Below are 15,240 nucleotides of genomic sequence, written 5' to 3' on the forward strand. Positions count from 1 at the left end.
CTGCTCCTCCTCCTGCCACACACACATATATTACAGGTGAAGAACAGAGTGAGGTCAGAGCATTTGAGTGACTCTCCAAGGTCACAAAACAGCAACAGAACTAGGACTCAGACTCAATGCTGTGACTTTCAAGCTGGTACCCTCCCCACTGGGCCATCTATATCCATATAGTTTCATTTTAGAATTAATAAAAAAAATTCAATCAAATTCATAAAGTACATTGAGGGCACTGTATTCCTTCTATTTCCTTGCTTTTAGTAAGGTGAATTTAAGGTTATAGGGTTGGTTTGGTGCATATGTGTGTGTGTGGGAGGTGGGGTGGAGATACAGGGAAAAGAGCTGAAAAGTCCTTGCAGTGACCAGAAGCTGCCTCCTCTAGGGCTTTCTTGTGGAATGGAATTGCCTCCAGATTTTCTCTGGCTACACCCAAAGAGCACCAGATTTGCAAGGCCTTGCCATCTTAAAAGGCTTCCAATTTTGTCTCGGTCATGAATTATGTATTATCTAAGGGACATCCAAGCAAATTCCAACCAATAATTAGAAGGTTAGTTACTGAGTGATTTCTTTTTTGACTATTTCAATTTATTCCACTGACTGCCAAGGTATGAACAGGTGACACTCTGTATCAGAGGAGATTGGAGACACAGCAATAAAATCTTGAATATTTGAAGAAGGAAATTTGTCAAATTTTGAATTCAGTAACTCACTTTTATATAGCATTTGAAGTTTAAAGGCAGTACAGAACCCCATTTCCAGATTTAGGACTAACTTTGGTCATTGAATGACCAATGAAGAGATCAGGTTAGAAAATTTTTAAGTCTCCTTCCAAATGTGAATTTATGTTCCAATTATCATAATTTGTTTTTCTCTGATTTCCAGAGTGGTAGGGATAGCAATGGCCCTTACATAACCTATTGATTTATCCATCCTTGAGGGTACAGTTTTTATACAGAATGAACCCACCTTGATAAATTTGTGAAATCACCAACAAACCATCACAATGTACAGGAGAGTCCAAGAGCACTTACTCCGACTAGTCCCCCTAGCCAAACCCTAGGGAGAAGCACCCCCTTTCCCAACCAATGATCACATTCCTTCACTCTAGATTCTCCATAATTCTGCCCCATGCCTCAGCATCTTCATTAGCTCTGGAAGATGTTTCCTCCTCTATGACCTTCGTGACCTTCTTACTCTGGAATATACTTTTGTTTCTACAGCCATGCAGATTGGTGAGTTTCCCTCTGAGGCCTCATTTTGAGAAAATATCCAAGCTAGCTCCATGGTGTCTCTCTGGCATTTTTATCCATGTCTCCTTTCTTTTTCTCCAACCTGCTTTCAGCTCTATTTCATGCGTTCTTTTTCCATTAGAATATTAGCTCACTGAGGGCATGGACTGCCTTTCTTTCTTCCTATATTTGTATTCCCAACAGTAACAGTGCAGGGAGCATAGGAAATAGTAAATAAATGTTTGCTGACTTGACTTACCTACCACCAACAGGGCAGATAGGTCAGGGTACCTGAAGAAGTAAGGTTCTCTGAGGGAGATAAAGGAGAAAGCATTTGCCAGACTGGTCAAACCATCAATATCACCTCAACTATCACCTCCATTGAGAACCCGGTGGAGGCCACCCAGCACCCAGAGTCCAACAGCTCTAGGAATTTTAATGCTTATCAGATCACTGGCCTTTTTACAACCTGGTCTCCACAATCATTATTGTAAGCAATCCTTTTGGAGAAAGGGATTGTCAACTTTACCACTATCAACACCAACCATGACTAACTCCCACCAATGAACAGAAAAGACCCTGAACCTTGGAATCACAGTCCCTCAGACCACTGGCCATGTGCCTAGCCTGACCCCTCATTATTTGGGAGACATACTGGTGGAGATATGACCTGGAACCTGTGTCTATTTTTATCAGTGGGAATATTAAAGAAGATGTATTATTGTGGGCTTTGTCACTGTTCCCTAAGAATCAATAGACTTTTGCAATGGACTTGTGGCTAAAACCCCCTCTTTGGTTTTTTTCTGCCATATCTGAAGGAGAGCAAGAATTCTCTTACCTTTTCTATGTGTATCACTAATTCTCAGCACTGTGCCTTTTACTCAGTAAACACTTAATAGATACCTTTTATTCATCCATTCAGAAACTTCCCAGATGCATTGTTCACTCTTCCCTTGACACTAAGCTCTTTTCAATGCTTACATCAAACTCTCGAAGGACTAATATCTTAAAGGTTGCATTCCACTTTTAGCACATTTTCTATTTCATTTCTTGGTCCATTTCAGAGAAAGAAAGAACACTTTTACCATTCTGGAACAGTGTTTATTCAACGGTGGTATCCTTCTTTTTTTGCTTCTTGTTGGAGGCCTTCTGACCCAGGAGGTCAGCATCAGGCTTGGAGTAGAGCCTGGATGAATGCCAGGGTGAGTACAACCTGGAGATCAGGTGTTAAGGGGAAGGAAATGCAGTTGACAGATGAATTCGGGGCATTTTGAAGAGAATGGATTAAAATGATAGATTTGTTTTACAGTAGCCATGCTTTTCATACCAAAATGGATCCTTTGTTGAAGGGTAGAAAACTGATGTCATCCATTATAATTTCAAATTCACTTAAATAATCAATTGGGCAATGGTTATTGAGAAAGTGTTATATACAAATAGCACCAGGTACTAGGGATGGATTTTATTTTTAAAGAGACATTTTATTTCTAAAGTTCTTCTAGTCTAGTTGGGGAGGTGAGAAATCTTTATCCATCGTTACCTGAAAACATCCAGGAAAGGCTGGGTGACCCTTTTGGGATACGATATAGAAGACTTTCTTGTTCCTATGTGGTTTGAATTCACTTGGAAGATTACATGGTATTATTAGAAATTAACAAGAAAATGTTCTTAAAGTGACATGTAATTCCCAAGTCCAGTCCTTTGGGGTTTTGATGAGGAGTGGAGTATTAGAAGAGCTCAGTGTCATTGGCAGGAAGAATAGGGATGGGTTGGACCAATTATCGTCTAGGTCCCTTTCAATTCTGAGATTCTGTGAAAGTTTTATTCCTTTCAACATCTCCTTTGATGTGGGTTATGTATCCAGTTTGGTGGCTGAATGGAATGCTTGCCTTTCTCTGCTTATCTTCCATTCTGAAGTGTGGGGAGAGGGCCAGGGGTCTTGTAACATGAGGTATAAAGTGTCATGACTCCCCAGCAGTGTAAGAAGCAAAATCTCCTAGGTATAGCTGGAACATGTCAGCTAATGGGTTGGGTTCATTTCTGAAGTAAAGCTCTTATCAGTACCAGGGTATAGCTAATGACACTGAGCAATAAGTCTTAACAAAGAATCAGGTCTTTCTTGCTGGGCTAATGGACGATTGCCTCATCAGGCATGACAGCTTGCTCTTCTGTTTGATTGAATCTTCCTATCCTCTTAAAGACATGGTGCAAATCAGATACAGAGCTGATGGTGACAAAGGGATTGTTGGGAAGACAAATGGAGCCCTTGACTCTTCTTTTGTGGTATGATTAAAATGTGATACACTTTTTCTATTAACCATTTGTGTGCCATTTGGAGTGAAGATTGCACAATGTAGCCATGTAATAGGCTGATCTCAATTACTCATGTTCACTGACCCTCATTTTTGGCAATAATTCCAAAATTCTTTCCAGGCCTCCTCTCTTGGACACCTTTTATCACATGTTGGTAAGGTTTAGTGAATAGATTTAAGTTTCATCCCTCCTTCCTCTATCTTTGGATTTCATTATTGGCCTAGATGTCAAGACCTCCTTGGATGCTGCAGATGTCTGACAGTTCCAAGGTGATGGTGGTGAGGATGATCAAGGGAGGCATCTATCAGAATCTGAGTGAGAGTGGATGTGGCTGGGCTAACTGGCCATGCCACTGGTTGGCTGAGATCCCAACCAAATGAGAACTGAAGCAATTCAAAACAGCCAAGAAGAAAGAGTATTGAACTCTTGGGGAAAATGCTCCCAGATGATAGCATTCTTCCCTGATCCTCCCCAATACAAAAGGCAAAGCTGTTTGTTTTGTTTTGAGGGGAGAAGAAATAGGTATTGAGAACCTATAGTTTTATTTGTGTAGGGAATTCAATGTTTGAAAACTTCCTCCTTCAATGAAAATACAGGATTCTTTGGCAACTTATGTTCTCTATTAGACTTCCCTGTTCCACTAATATTTTCCAAAAATATTCTAATCACTGTCAGCATTATATGTAATATGCACTATATTCCTTTTTTTCTGGAGTAAAAAGAGGGTAAGTGACTTGACCAAAGTCACCCAGCCAGTATGTATCAGAGAAAGGGATCAAACCTGGGTCTTATTTTCTGTCAAGGACAGTCAAAGAGGAATCTCCAAGGCACACAGCATCATGGGAAAGCACTTTAATCTTTTATCCCAGACATTCCTTCCTGTTTCTTTCTGATAGAGGCAAAGCAGAGGGAGATAAAAGCATGAAACCATAAGACACTTAAATGACTCATGAGAAGGATGCTATCCACCCAGGAAGGATATCACCCCTCTGTTCCAAAAAGACATGTGAAGAGGACAAATACACTTCACTGTTTGATACTTTATCACCAGAGGTGGAGGGACACATTTTAGTGCAAAGATTTCTATTCACTCCTCCATTTAATTGGGGTCATCTTGACCTTCCTCCACTTTGGTTAAATAGGTTTCTGAATTTCCAATTTGTTCAGGCCCCACATGTGTGATAAGTCAATGAATAAAGCAAACCAATTAAGAGAGACAGAGACTCCTGGGAAAAGGACAGGCAATTCCTCTGTACTCTGCCCTACTCAGCCTATATATGGGGCATTAGACTCAGCCCAGGAGGCTCCAGTTAGAGAAAGATATTGAAGAGCCAGTGGTCCTGCCAAGAAGGGCATTTGAGATGATTAAGCTCCCCACACTCAGATCATTTGAGAATTGCACAAAACAATTGAGTCTCATCAGCTTGGAGAAGTGTTGTTTGGTGAGAGTAAGAGTCACTCATGGAGGGTAGAGGTAGAGACATAGTAGCTGGAATCAGGTATGTAAAGGGTTGTCCCATGATACCATGGAATCATAGAATTTAAGAGTTGGAAGGATCTCCATTGGTCACCGAGGCCAAATGACACATGAAAGAAGTGTTCTATATAATAAACCAGACAAGAGATTGTTTGTCTTCTGCATAGAGGCCTCCAAGGAAGGGGAGCAAACGCCTCTCTAAGTATTTAACTCTGCTTATCCTCAGATTCTAGAACTAGGAATGATGGATAGAATGGAACCTGTAAAACGGCAGATTTAGGCTTGAGGAAAAGAGGAAATTCCTCACTTGACTAGCAATTCCAAAGTAGAATGGCCTGCCTCAGGAAGAATAGGAAGAATAGGAAGAATCTCTCTCATTGGAGATTTTCAAGCAAAGCCTTCATTTATTCCTTCATTCAATAAACATTTATCAAACACTTACTAAGTGCCAGACACTGATCTGGTGATAAAAGAGAAAAAAGAAACAGTACCTTTCCTCTAGGCATTTATGTTCTTTTGAGTAAAAAATGTATTTTAGAAATTAAATACAAAGTCTACATAATATAATAAAATAATGAAGATGATAACTTTCCTGGATAAGAGCAGGATTAGTTGAAGAGCTCCTCAAGGTAGACCACCTTGACCATTTCTTAAAGAGGATGTCCCGTTTTGACTTGGTTTGCCACTGATGTCCTCTTTGGTCACTCCAACTATGGAATGTTGCAAGTGTTTGATTTTGCTTGTGACCTCATCCATACCCCTGGTAGTATGTGGCCTTTTTAACTGACCTGAGCTGCACATACCTTGTACCATTGGTCAACTTAAAGGATGTCAAGTATATTAAGGAAAGAGAAGAGAATAAGCATTTATTAATCATCTACTGTATGTCAGGAACTATGTTAAACTCTGTACAAATGTTATTTCAGTTGTTTTTCACAACAGAAACCCTGTGAAGCAGGTGATCTCCACTTCATAGTTGAGGAAACTGAGGCAGAATTTAAGTAATTTGTACAGTCTCACATAGCTAGTAAGTGCCTGAACCCACAGTTGAACTCAGGTTATTATCCTGACTCCAGGCCCATACTTTACTCACTGCATTATTTAACTGCCTGAGGAGGACTGGGAAAGGGTTCTTGTAGTAGGTGGGAATTTAATTGAGACTTGGAAGAAGCCTGGCAAGCCAGAAGGTGTAGATGAAGAGGGGGGATTATTCTACACAGGGGGGACAGCCAGAGAAACAACCCAGAGTTGGAAGATGGAGGGTCTTGACTGAGGAATAGCATAGTCAGTGTCACTAGACATGGACATTTCAGAATACATAGAGTGAGGGGGAGAAAGACTTAAAAAGGTAGGAGGGGGCCAGATCATGAGGAGCTTTAAAGCAGGTCTTTGACACCTCCCCATTGTTTCCTTCTCCTCTGGCAGGCCATACAAGGTCTATCTCCCAAGTCCAAGCAGCCGCAGCCAGTGGGCTCTGCTTTCCATGGATTCGTGATTCAGGGTTCACCGGCCTCCCCTCTATAAACGCCAAATTGCCCTGCCTTCCCTCTTATGTGACTTCCATGCCAGGTTGGCAGCTCCTTTCACCAAGCCCTGGTGGAGCAGGCCTGGAAGAGTGACTCACCACTCCTTCCTGCTAACACTTATTTACTCTCCCAATACTTCCTGATACAAGGTTTATGGAACTGAGGAAAACAAGTGATTGCCCAATATCAATCACAACCTCCCTGAGGGAAATGTCCAGGCCTGGAGGAATTAGGCCATACTCTTCTCTTGACATGCTGCTCTCTCCAGAAAAGGGTCATGTTGCTGTTTGTCCTTAGTTTTTGAAGAGGACCGTGACATGAGGAAGGTGATACAGACTTTCAAGTGAATTGGATTTAAATGAGGCAGGGCTGTGCAAAATAACCAGCCTCTCCCCTGGGAGCCATGTGAGTCCCGTGGCCAGATATAGATCAGGAAGACTGGAGATGGCCCCAGATGCCGTGCAAGACCCTGGACTTTTTACGTTAAAGTTTTTTCCAGGTCTCAGTTTGACTGAGGCAACGCCCATTCAGGGATTAATGCTAGGTAAGAAATGAGGCGAAGACTGACCTCTTTTACCTAGACAAAAAAATCAATGGGGGGTTAGGGAAGAGATCCTCAGGGGTTCTGCTTCCTCAAGGCCACTGTCCTGTGCCTTTCGTGGGTAGGGTTGAGTACTGCATGTTGTCTACTCATGGGAAAGTCCCTTCACTACTTCTTTTGTTGTAGTTTTCAATGGAGCCCCATGGAATTACCCTTGGTACAAGGCTGACCATGGATCACCAAGATTGGGCTCAGTCTGGCCCTCAAAAGAGGAAAGAATGATGAGTTTTTTTAATTTGATTTTTAATTTTTAGTTTACAACACTTAGTTTTACATGTTCTTGAGTTTCAAACTTTCTTCCCTTCCCTCCCCTCCCCTCTGCCCCCCAAGATGGCATGCAGTCTGATATAGATTCTACATAGACCTTCACATTAAACTTATTCACACAATAGTCAAGTTGCAAAGAAGATTTATGACTGATGGAATGAGTCATGAGAGAGAAGAAACAAAACCAAAAAAGAAGAGAAAAAGAAGAGAGAGCGAATAGTTTGCCTCAGTCTGCATTCAGACTCCACAATTCCTTCTCTGGATGTAGCTAGCTTTTTCCAACATGAGTCATTTGGAGCTGTCTTTGAGCCTCATATTGCTGAGTTAATCATCAAAGAATCAATATGTCTGTGGTTGTGTACAATGTCCTCCTCGTTCTGCTCCCCTCACTCATCATGAATTCATGTAGGTCTTTCCAGGTTATTACGAAATCCACATCTTCCCCATTTCTTATAGCACAATAGTATTCCATTACATTCATATACCACATCTTGTTCAGCCATTCCCCAATTGATAGACATCCCCTTAATTTCCAATTTTTTGCCACCACAAAAAGAACAGCTATAGATATTTTTGTACATACAGGCCCCTTTCCCACTTGTGTGGTCTCTTTGGGATATAGCCCTAGGAGTGGTATTGCTGGGTCAAAGGATATGCACATTTTTATTGCCCTTTGGGCATAGTTCCAAACTGATCTCCAAAATGGCTGGATCTGTTCACAACTCCACCAACAATGTATTAATGTTCCAATGTTCCCACATCCTTTCCAGCACTTATCATTTTCCTGTTTTGTCATGTTAGCCAATCTGACAGCAGAGATGTGGTACCTAAGAGTTGTTTTGATATGCATTTCTCTAATCAATAGTAATTTAGAGCATTTCTTCTTATGTCTGTAGATATCTTTAATTTCTTCCTCTGAAAAAATGCCTGTTCATATCCTTTGACCATTTCTCAATTGGGGAATGACTTTTATTCATATAAATTTGGCTCAGTTCCCTGTATATTTTAGATATGAGGCATTTGTCAGAGACATTGGTTATAAATATTTTCTCCCAATTTTCTGCTTCCCTTCTAATCTTTGTTGCATTGGCTTTGTTTATACAAAACTTTTCAGTTTAGCATAATCAATGCTCTCTATCTCTTCTTGGGTCATGAATTCTTCCCTTTCCCATAAATCCGACAGGTAAACTATTTTATTCCTAAATCATGTACCCATTTTGGCTTTATTTTGGTATATGGTGTAAGATATGGGTCTATGCCCAGTTTTTGCCATACTAGGAGGAAATCTGATGCTGAGTAGAAAGTTGGCTGATTGAGGCCCCTGCCAAATTCAAAATTCTATACCTTGCAAATGCTAGAGAACCATGAGAAGGAAGGTTTCAGACATTTGCTTTAATGTAGTTAGTAATCGAGGAGTCTGCTCTGATGCGCAGGATTGTCAGTTCTAAAATGCAGAAAGCAAGCCTCCCACCTTTGACCTCCCAGCATCGTTTTAGGGAAAGGACTTCATGAACCTTAGTGATATAGAAACATGAGTCATTTTCCTCTTTATCCTCCTTTTTTTTTCTTTTCCTCCTTGCCCTTTTCCACCCTCCCCTCCTTTCTTTCCTCCTTCTTTTGCTCCTTTTCTTCCTTTTCCTTTTTCTTTCCATTTTCCTCTCTTTCCTCTTCTTTCTCCCTCTTTTTCTTTTATTTCTTTTCTTCCTTCTCCCTTCCTTTCTTCTCTTCCACTCCTTAGGGGTAGCTAGGGTTACCGTGGTTAGTGCACTGAATCTTAAGTCCAAAAGACCTACAATATAGCCTCAGACACTTACTGATCACTGACCCTGAGCAAGTCTCTCCTGCCTCAGTTGCCTCATGTTTAATCTGTGAATAATAAAGGCATCTATTTCATAGGTTTGTTGTGAGGATCAAATGACAGGATACTTCTAAAGCACTTACCATGTGGCCTGACACATTGTAGGTAATGTCTGAGACAGTGTTTTGGGCTGCTATGTCTCCCTGCTGATTCACCAAAGACCCCAGAAAACCTGCTAACTCCCAATGTCTCCTCCTTCTTTTCCTGGGAAGTTGAGGTTTTGAAGGTGAGGGCAAGGTTTGGTCATTACTCCTTGACTGCCAGTGAGTCAACTAGCATTGATTAAGCACTTTCTCTCAGGCAGCCACCTACCTCTGTGCAAGGCACTGAGAGTGCATTCTTATTACTTCTATAATTTCACATCTTACAGTAATCATTTTTCTTCCTATTTACTCTTCCTTCCTATAAGTGACAAGGTAAAAGTCAGTGTTCTCCTTGTACTGTCCTGAACCTCTCTCACTTAGGTTGCCCCCCTCTATTCCAGTTGCTCTGAGGTGCCCAAAAATATTTGAGATCTGGATCAATCAGAAAGCTAGAGTCCAGACTTCAGCCTCCCTCAGCCCTGAAGCCAAGGAGGTCCTCCTCTCTCCTCCTCCTCCTCTGTCACATAGCATTATTTTTCTGAGAGTTTCCTCATGTGGATCTTGCCAGTCGGGCTTAGGTTTCACTGGTATCCTGTGGGATGAACTGAAACTCCAAGGTCTTCACCCCTCTCCTGTGGGTGGGGTGGGGATTCTTCAAAGCTGCTCTGGAATGCACCTAATTTTACCCCCACACTCCTCTGCCTTATTTATTGCGGCAGAGCCTGGGTCTCCTAGCCCTTCAGAGGCCTGAAGAATCCTTTGAGTAATTACTGGACAGGGCAGGTTTGGGACCAAATTATCATGTTTTCCTTGTGGAGCCTGCCTTGCCCTTCTGAGTCAATTAAATTAAACAAATGTTTATTACAATTAGTGCCTAGGCCACGCTAGGTGCACACAACACATAAGCAAAAACTAAAACAAACTTTGGCATCAATCAGTCATCAAACATTTATTAAACACTTACTGTATGCAGACCATTGGGCTGTGTCCTGGGTATACAAAGCAAAAGCAATTAAAAACAACAACAGCAAAAAACCCTATTAAGGGCTATTTGGTCCTAAAATTCAGACTTTTGCGTTGTTGACACAGTAAACCTTTGGAAAACAGCTCTTTCTCCCTTGGACTGCCCCTTCTTTTATACCGTCTTTTCTTGCCTCTCAGGGATCTAGACCACAACAAAGCCTATGGCTTTTGATCTCTCCTATAACTTAGTGGACATAATGATGGACTTTGAGGACAGAAGAGATCAGTTCAAATCATTCCCCAGACATTTATTAGCTGTGTGATCCTGGGGAAATCATTGATTCTTTCACACTTTCAGTTTACTTATCTGTAAAATGGGACTAGCCATCCAGACTCCATCTGTGGCAGCTAGGTTGGAAGAGCAAAATGGCAGCTCCCACTATTTGGATAACATACAAGTCCCCCACTGCAATCTTTGCACAGAGAATCCTCAGGCTCTACTATCTGCCTTGATGTTGTATCCTCCAGATCCCTGGACCTCGTCCTCTGAATTATCAATGTGCTCTAAGGTCTTCTGCACCTCGTCATTGATGTTATCAGTGCACCTTTCCAATCTTTTCCATTTAACTCTCATTATTGGACTCTCTTCCCCATTAGAATGAACACTTTTGGAGAAGGAACTATCTTGTTTCTTCTATTTGAATCTAGCTTTAATAAATAATTTTTTCACTCATTAATTCATGTCTTCATCTATCCATTCATTTATTCATTAATCTATCCTTTAATACATTCAGGGTTGCTGGGAGAATTAAATAAACTCATATATGGCAAATGCTTTGGGTTCCTTAGAGTACTATTTAAATGGTAACTATTATTATCCTTAAAAAGCAGGGTCTTGAGTCAGGAAGCAGCAAGACTTGGATAAATAAGCTGAGGTCTCCAGACAGAGCTAACAAAGCCTGCCCCTCCCACCCCATTGATGCACTGCCTGGCTAGCCTTGGGCTAGCTCTAGCAGCTCTGGCTCTTGCTTTCTTCATCTGATCCTCTTCACAGGATTGGCAAGTGTGGTAAGCAATGGTTTCCTTGGTTTTCTTCTCTGTAAAATGATACATCTTGACTAGCTCTTCTCTATGGCTCTCTCTGGGACTCTGAGGCTCTCATTCTAAGGTTGCTCCATTCATTGGCAGCATTGACGGAATCTTCATTCTGATTATCTCCTGCTAAAGGTCATTGTCCTGCTCAAAACATGTCAGTCTTTCAGAATGGGGTCTTGGTTGTCAGCTGTGCGAGTGTGGGATCCTGGAGTGGGGGCAGAGGGTAACCATGTTCTCCCTATTAAGTGCCAGTGGTTACTACCAGTGGTGAGGTTGAACCCTGATGGGCAGCAGATCCAACCCTCCCATTGTTAAGGCAATTCATCCAAATTGAATGCCCGATTATTTTTTTAATTGAGCCACAAAGGTGTTCTGAAAAGGCAAATTATCTTTAGGATGCCCAGAGTCCTACACATACAGCTGTTCTGATTTTCTTGCTCTGCATTTCTCCCTTGCTGTCTGTAAGTCCCACATGGTTGATGCCAATGAGGCTACTGCTTGGATTCAGGAGTGTTGAGGGTCTAAGAGTCCTCTCTTTTCCTTTGGATAGGTGGGGGACTTCAGTTGCACAGCACTGGTTATCTGTCAGATTTGTTCAATGTGATGGTTGGTTTTGAAGATACATTTTTTCTTGTGCTGCTTTTTTTAACTCTGTTTTCCAAGGAATGGCTCACTTTGTGGCAAAGACAATAAAAGATCTCTCCAGATGTGAAAGTGATGAGAAAACAAAGCAGTACATTTTTAAGTCCTCAAGGCTGCTCCAACAGTCTTATCTTCCAACTGGACTTCTAGATATTCCCTTCACATCTTTGGTTACCATTCGTCCTCTTCATCCCCCTTGACTGGAGCAGAGGGTGGTAGCTTCCTGAATTCTTAAACTTCTTCAAGATTGTGGGTCTCTCTACCCATGTTGGAACATCTATTCATCCTTTTAATATACCTCAACTCCCCAAGAGTTATGTTTCTCTCTGCCTTTTATCTTTCACCCCCTTGGAACAAGGCAGCCTTGTTGTAGCCCTGCTCCAGGAAGGCATTGTACATGTCATTTCCTTAAAGGAAGCCAAGATCTTTTCAGAAAATGATGGATAGGAGACTGCAAAGTTGGCCATGATTCAGTTGAGATGCCTGTTTTTGCTCCTTCTAGATTCATCCATTTGCTGATTTTCCTTCCTTCCCTCCTTCCTTCCTTCCTTACCTCCTTTTCTTTTTCTTTATTTCTTTCATCAATTTTTTGGCCTGAATCTATGCAATTCTACTTTCATGGCATCACTTGCTCTTCTCACATTTGCACAATTAGTGCCTTAGTTCAGGACCTCATCAACTCATCTAGAACATCACAATGGATTCTAATTGGTCTCCTTCATATCTAGGCTTATTCTTCCCCTACAAATTCATGTTCCATATAAATGCTGAAATCATCTTTGCAAAGCATGGGTCACTCTAATCATATCGATCCTCCATTAAAAAAAACAAACAAATATGAGAGACTCCCCCACTGCCATCCAGACCAAGGCCAGCTCTTCACCTGGCTCTGAAAGGCTTTTTTCAGCAGTTGCATTGGTAGAGGAAGGTCCCTCATTACTAGTTCACTAGCACAAACACAGATTACAAAAACTAAATACAATAATTGCTTTTACTGAATTTTATTAATCCCATTTCTACCATTCCAATTCAAGAAGGCTTGCTTCTCAATAGGAGCTACTGTTCTGGAGAGTGTATAATGCACATGAAATGAAGATCGGGTAATATGGTGAATCAGAGCCAATCCTCCCCTTTGGGTGGCAGTGCTGGGCTCTGGCTATCTGGGATAATCTAGGACAATGCTTGGTATGTTCCCTCCCCAGACACTCCCTCCTAGCTGACTATGGTTTGTTGGCATTTTCAGGAAGTCAGCCCAGATCTGGGATTCAAAATGCGGAGTAGTTCTGACTTCAGAGGCTGAATCATAGGATCCTCTCTGGTGCTGTAAGGCACCTCAGAGGCCATTTAGTCTAAGCCCATCTGCAAATGTACAGATGAGAAAACTAAAGCCCAGGGAGGAGAAACATCTTGCTCAACACCACAAAGGTCACACAGTCAGCTGTCCGGGGCTGAGGAAACAAGATCTCTTTCTGGCTCCAGAGCTGGCTACCTTTTTTTTAATAGTTGAGTAACTCCACATGCCCTATACAAAGAGACATTCCCAGAATTCTAAAGAGGGACATTCAGCTACTAGGTGTAGCATCTTATGATATAGGGAGAAACCTCATGGGACCACTATGAAAATGTCCTTTCATCTACAGAGAACTGGAGCATTTCCTGGATCATTGATTACATGGTGGTTTTTTGTTTGTTTTTGATGGGGGGAGCAAATTGAAAAAGGCTGCACTGGACATATCTGGCCTGTATTTTCACCAAATATGAGGAGAGGAGAAAGGGAGACAAAGCATATTAGGAAGGCAAGAGGCAGCTTGATGTAATAGACATGGCCTAATAGAAATGTAATGGAATCTAGATTCAAATTCAGCCTCTTACTCTTACTAATTCTATGACCCTGGGCAAGTCATGTGAGCATGAATTTCCTCATTAAAAATGGTTGTAATCTTTCCTAGCTGGAAGACATCTCAGAGGCTCTGTAATCTTACCTTTTCATTTTATACATTAGGAAACTGAGTCTCAGAAGCTTCCTTTCCCACAGAGATTATTGTGACATGGCCAGGTGGTGAGATGATTTGAATGCTCCTTAAGAGGACCTAAATTCAAGTGCTGTCTCAGATACTCTCTGTGTGACCTAGGCAAGTCACTTTTACTCAGTTTCCTCATCTAGAAATGGGGATAATAAAAGTTTCTGTCTTCCAAGAGCATGTTGATGATCCAATGAGATAACCTATGTGAAATGCTTGGGAAATCTTCAAGTACTATATAAACACTAGGTTAGCTATTGGGAGAATCAAAGGAGACAAGATGATGTATGTAGCTAATAGGAAGCCAACAGAGTGGAGGAAGGGCACAACATCTTGGCTGAGAGGGCCTGTATTCAAGTCTCAGCTCCCACGTGATGCCTGTGTGACAGTGCAGAAATTGTTTCACTTCTCTGGGCCTCAGTTCCTCTGTAAAATGGGAGGGTTAAGCTAGATCACCTGAGGTTTCCACCACATCTAAGTCAGCAATTCTGGGATCTTCTGACTATTCAGCACCTTAGTGTAAAAAACCAGTCCCTTCCCTGGAGGATCTAACATTCAAATGAAGGAAACCAATACCAAAATGGAGAAGTTTGGGTACATGCTTCGAAGGAGGATGAAGACAGGCTATTGCACACCTGTCCACAAAGCAGGGGCTCTTTTGGAACGGTGAAGAGATGGAACTGGATCATCTTAGGCTGTTAGATTTTGAGGTGAAATGGACCCCATGGGTAATTTAGTCCCATCCTCTCACTTGACAGAAGAGAAAATGGAAAGAGAGGAAGGAGAGGGTTTCACAAGGTCCCACATGTAGGAGTTGGCAGCTGGGATTTGAAATCTGGAATTCTGAAGCTACCTCTCATTCTACTGTGTCAATGCTGCCTCCTCTAAGGAGCTTAGAGTTTGAAATCTCAGATCCTGGTTGCAAGACTTTGTGATGATGTCATCTATATGTGAGGTGCTCTTAGTAGAAATGCTTCTGTCTCATTTGCAAGGATAGATGTATCTGAACCTACGTCTTTATCATATAAAGCGCCTCCTAGAATCCAGAATCATATAAGGTGAAGAGAAGGGACCCTGTAAGAGATGATTGCCACAAACACCCAGGTCATGCACTAAGTAGTGTCTGAGCTGGGTAGAGGGCCCAGGCCTACCGACTCTGAATCTCATG

Source organism: Trichosurus vulpecula, chromosome 4 (genome assembly GCF_011100635.1).
Source record: "Trichosurus vulpecula isolate mTriVul1 chromosome 4, mTriVul1.pri, whole genome shotgun sequence".
In the NCBI taxonomy this organism is placed as follows: domain Eukaryota; kingdom Metazoa; phylum Chordata; class Mammalia; order Diprotodontia; family Phalangeridae; genus Trichosurus; species Trichosurus vulpecula.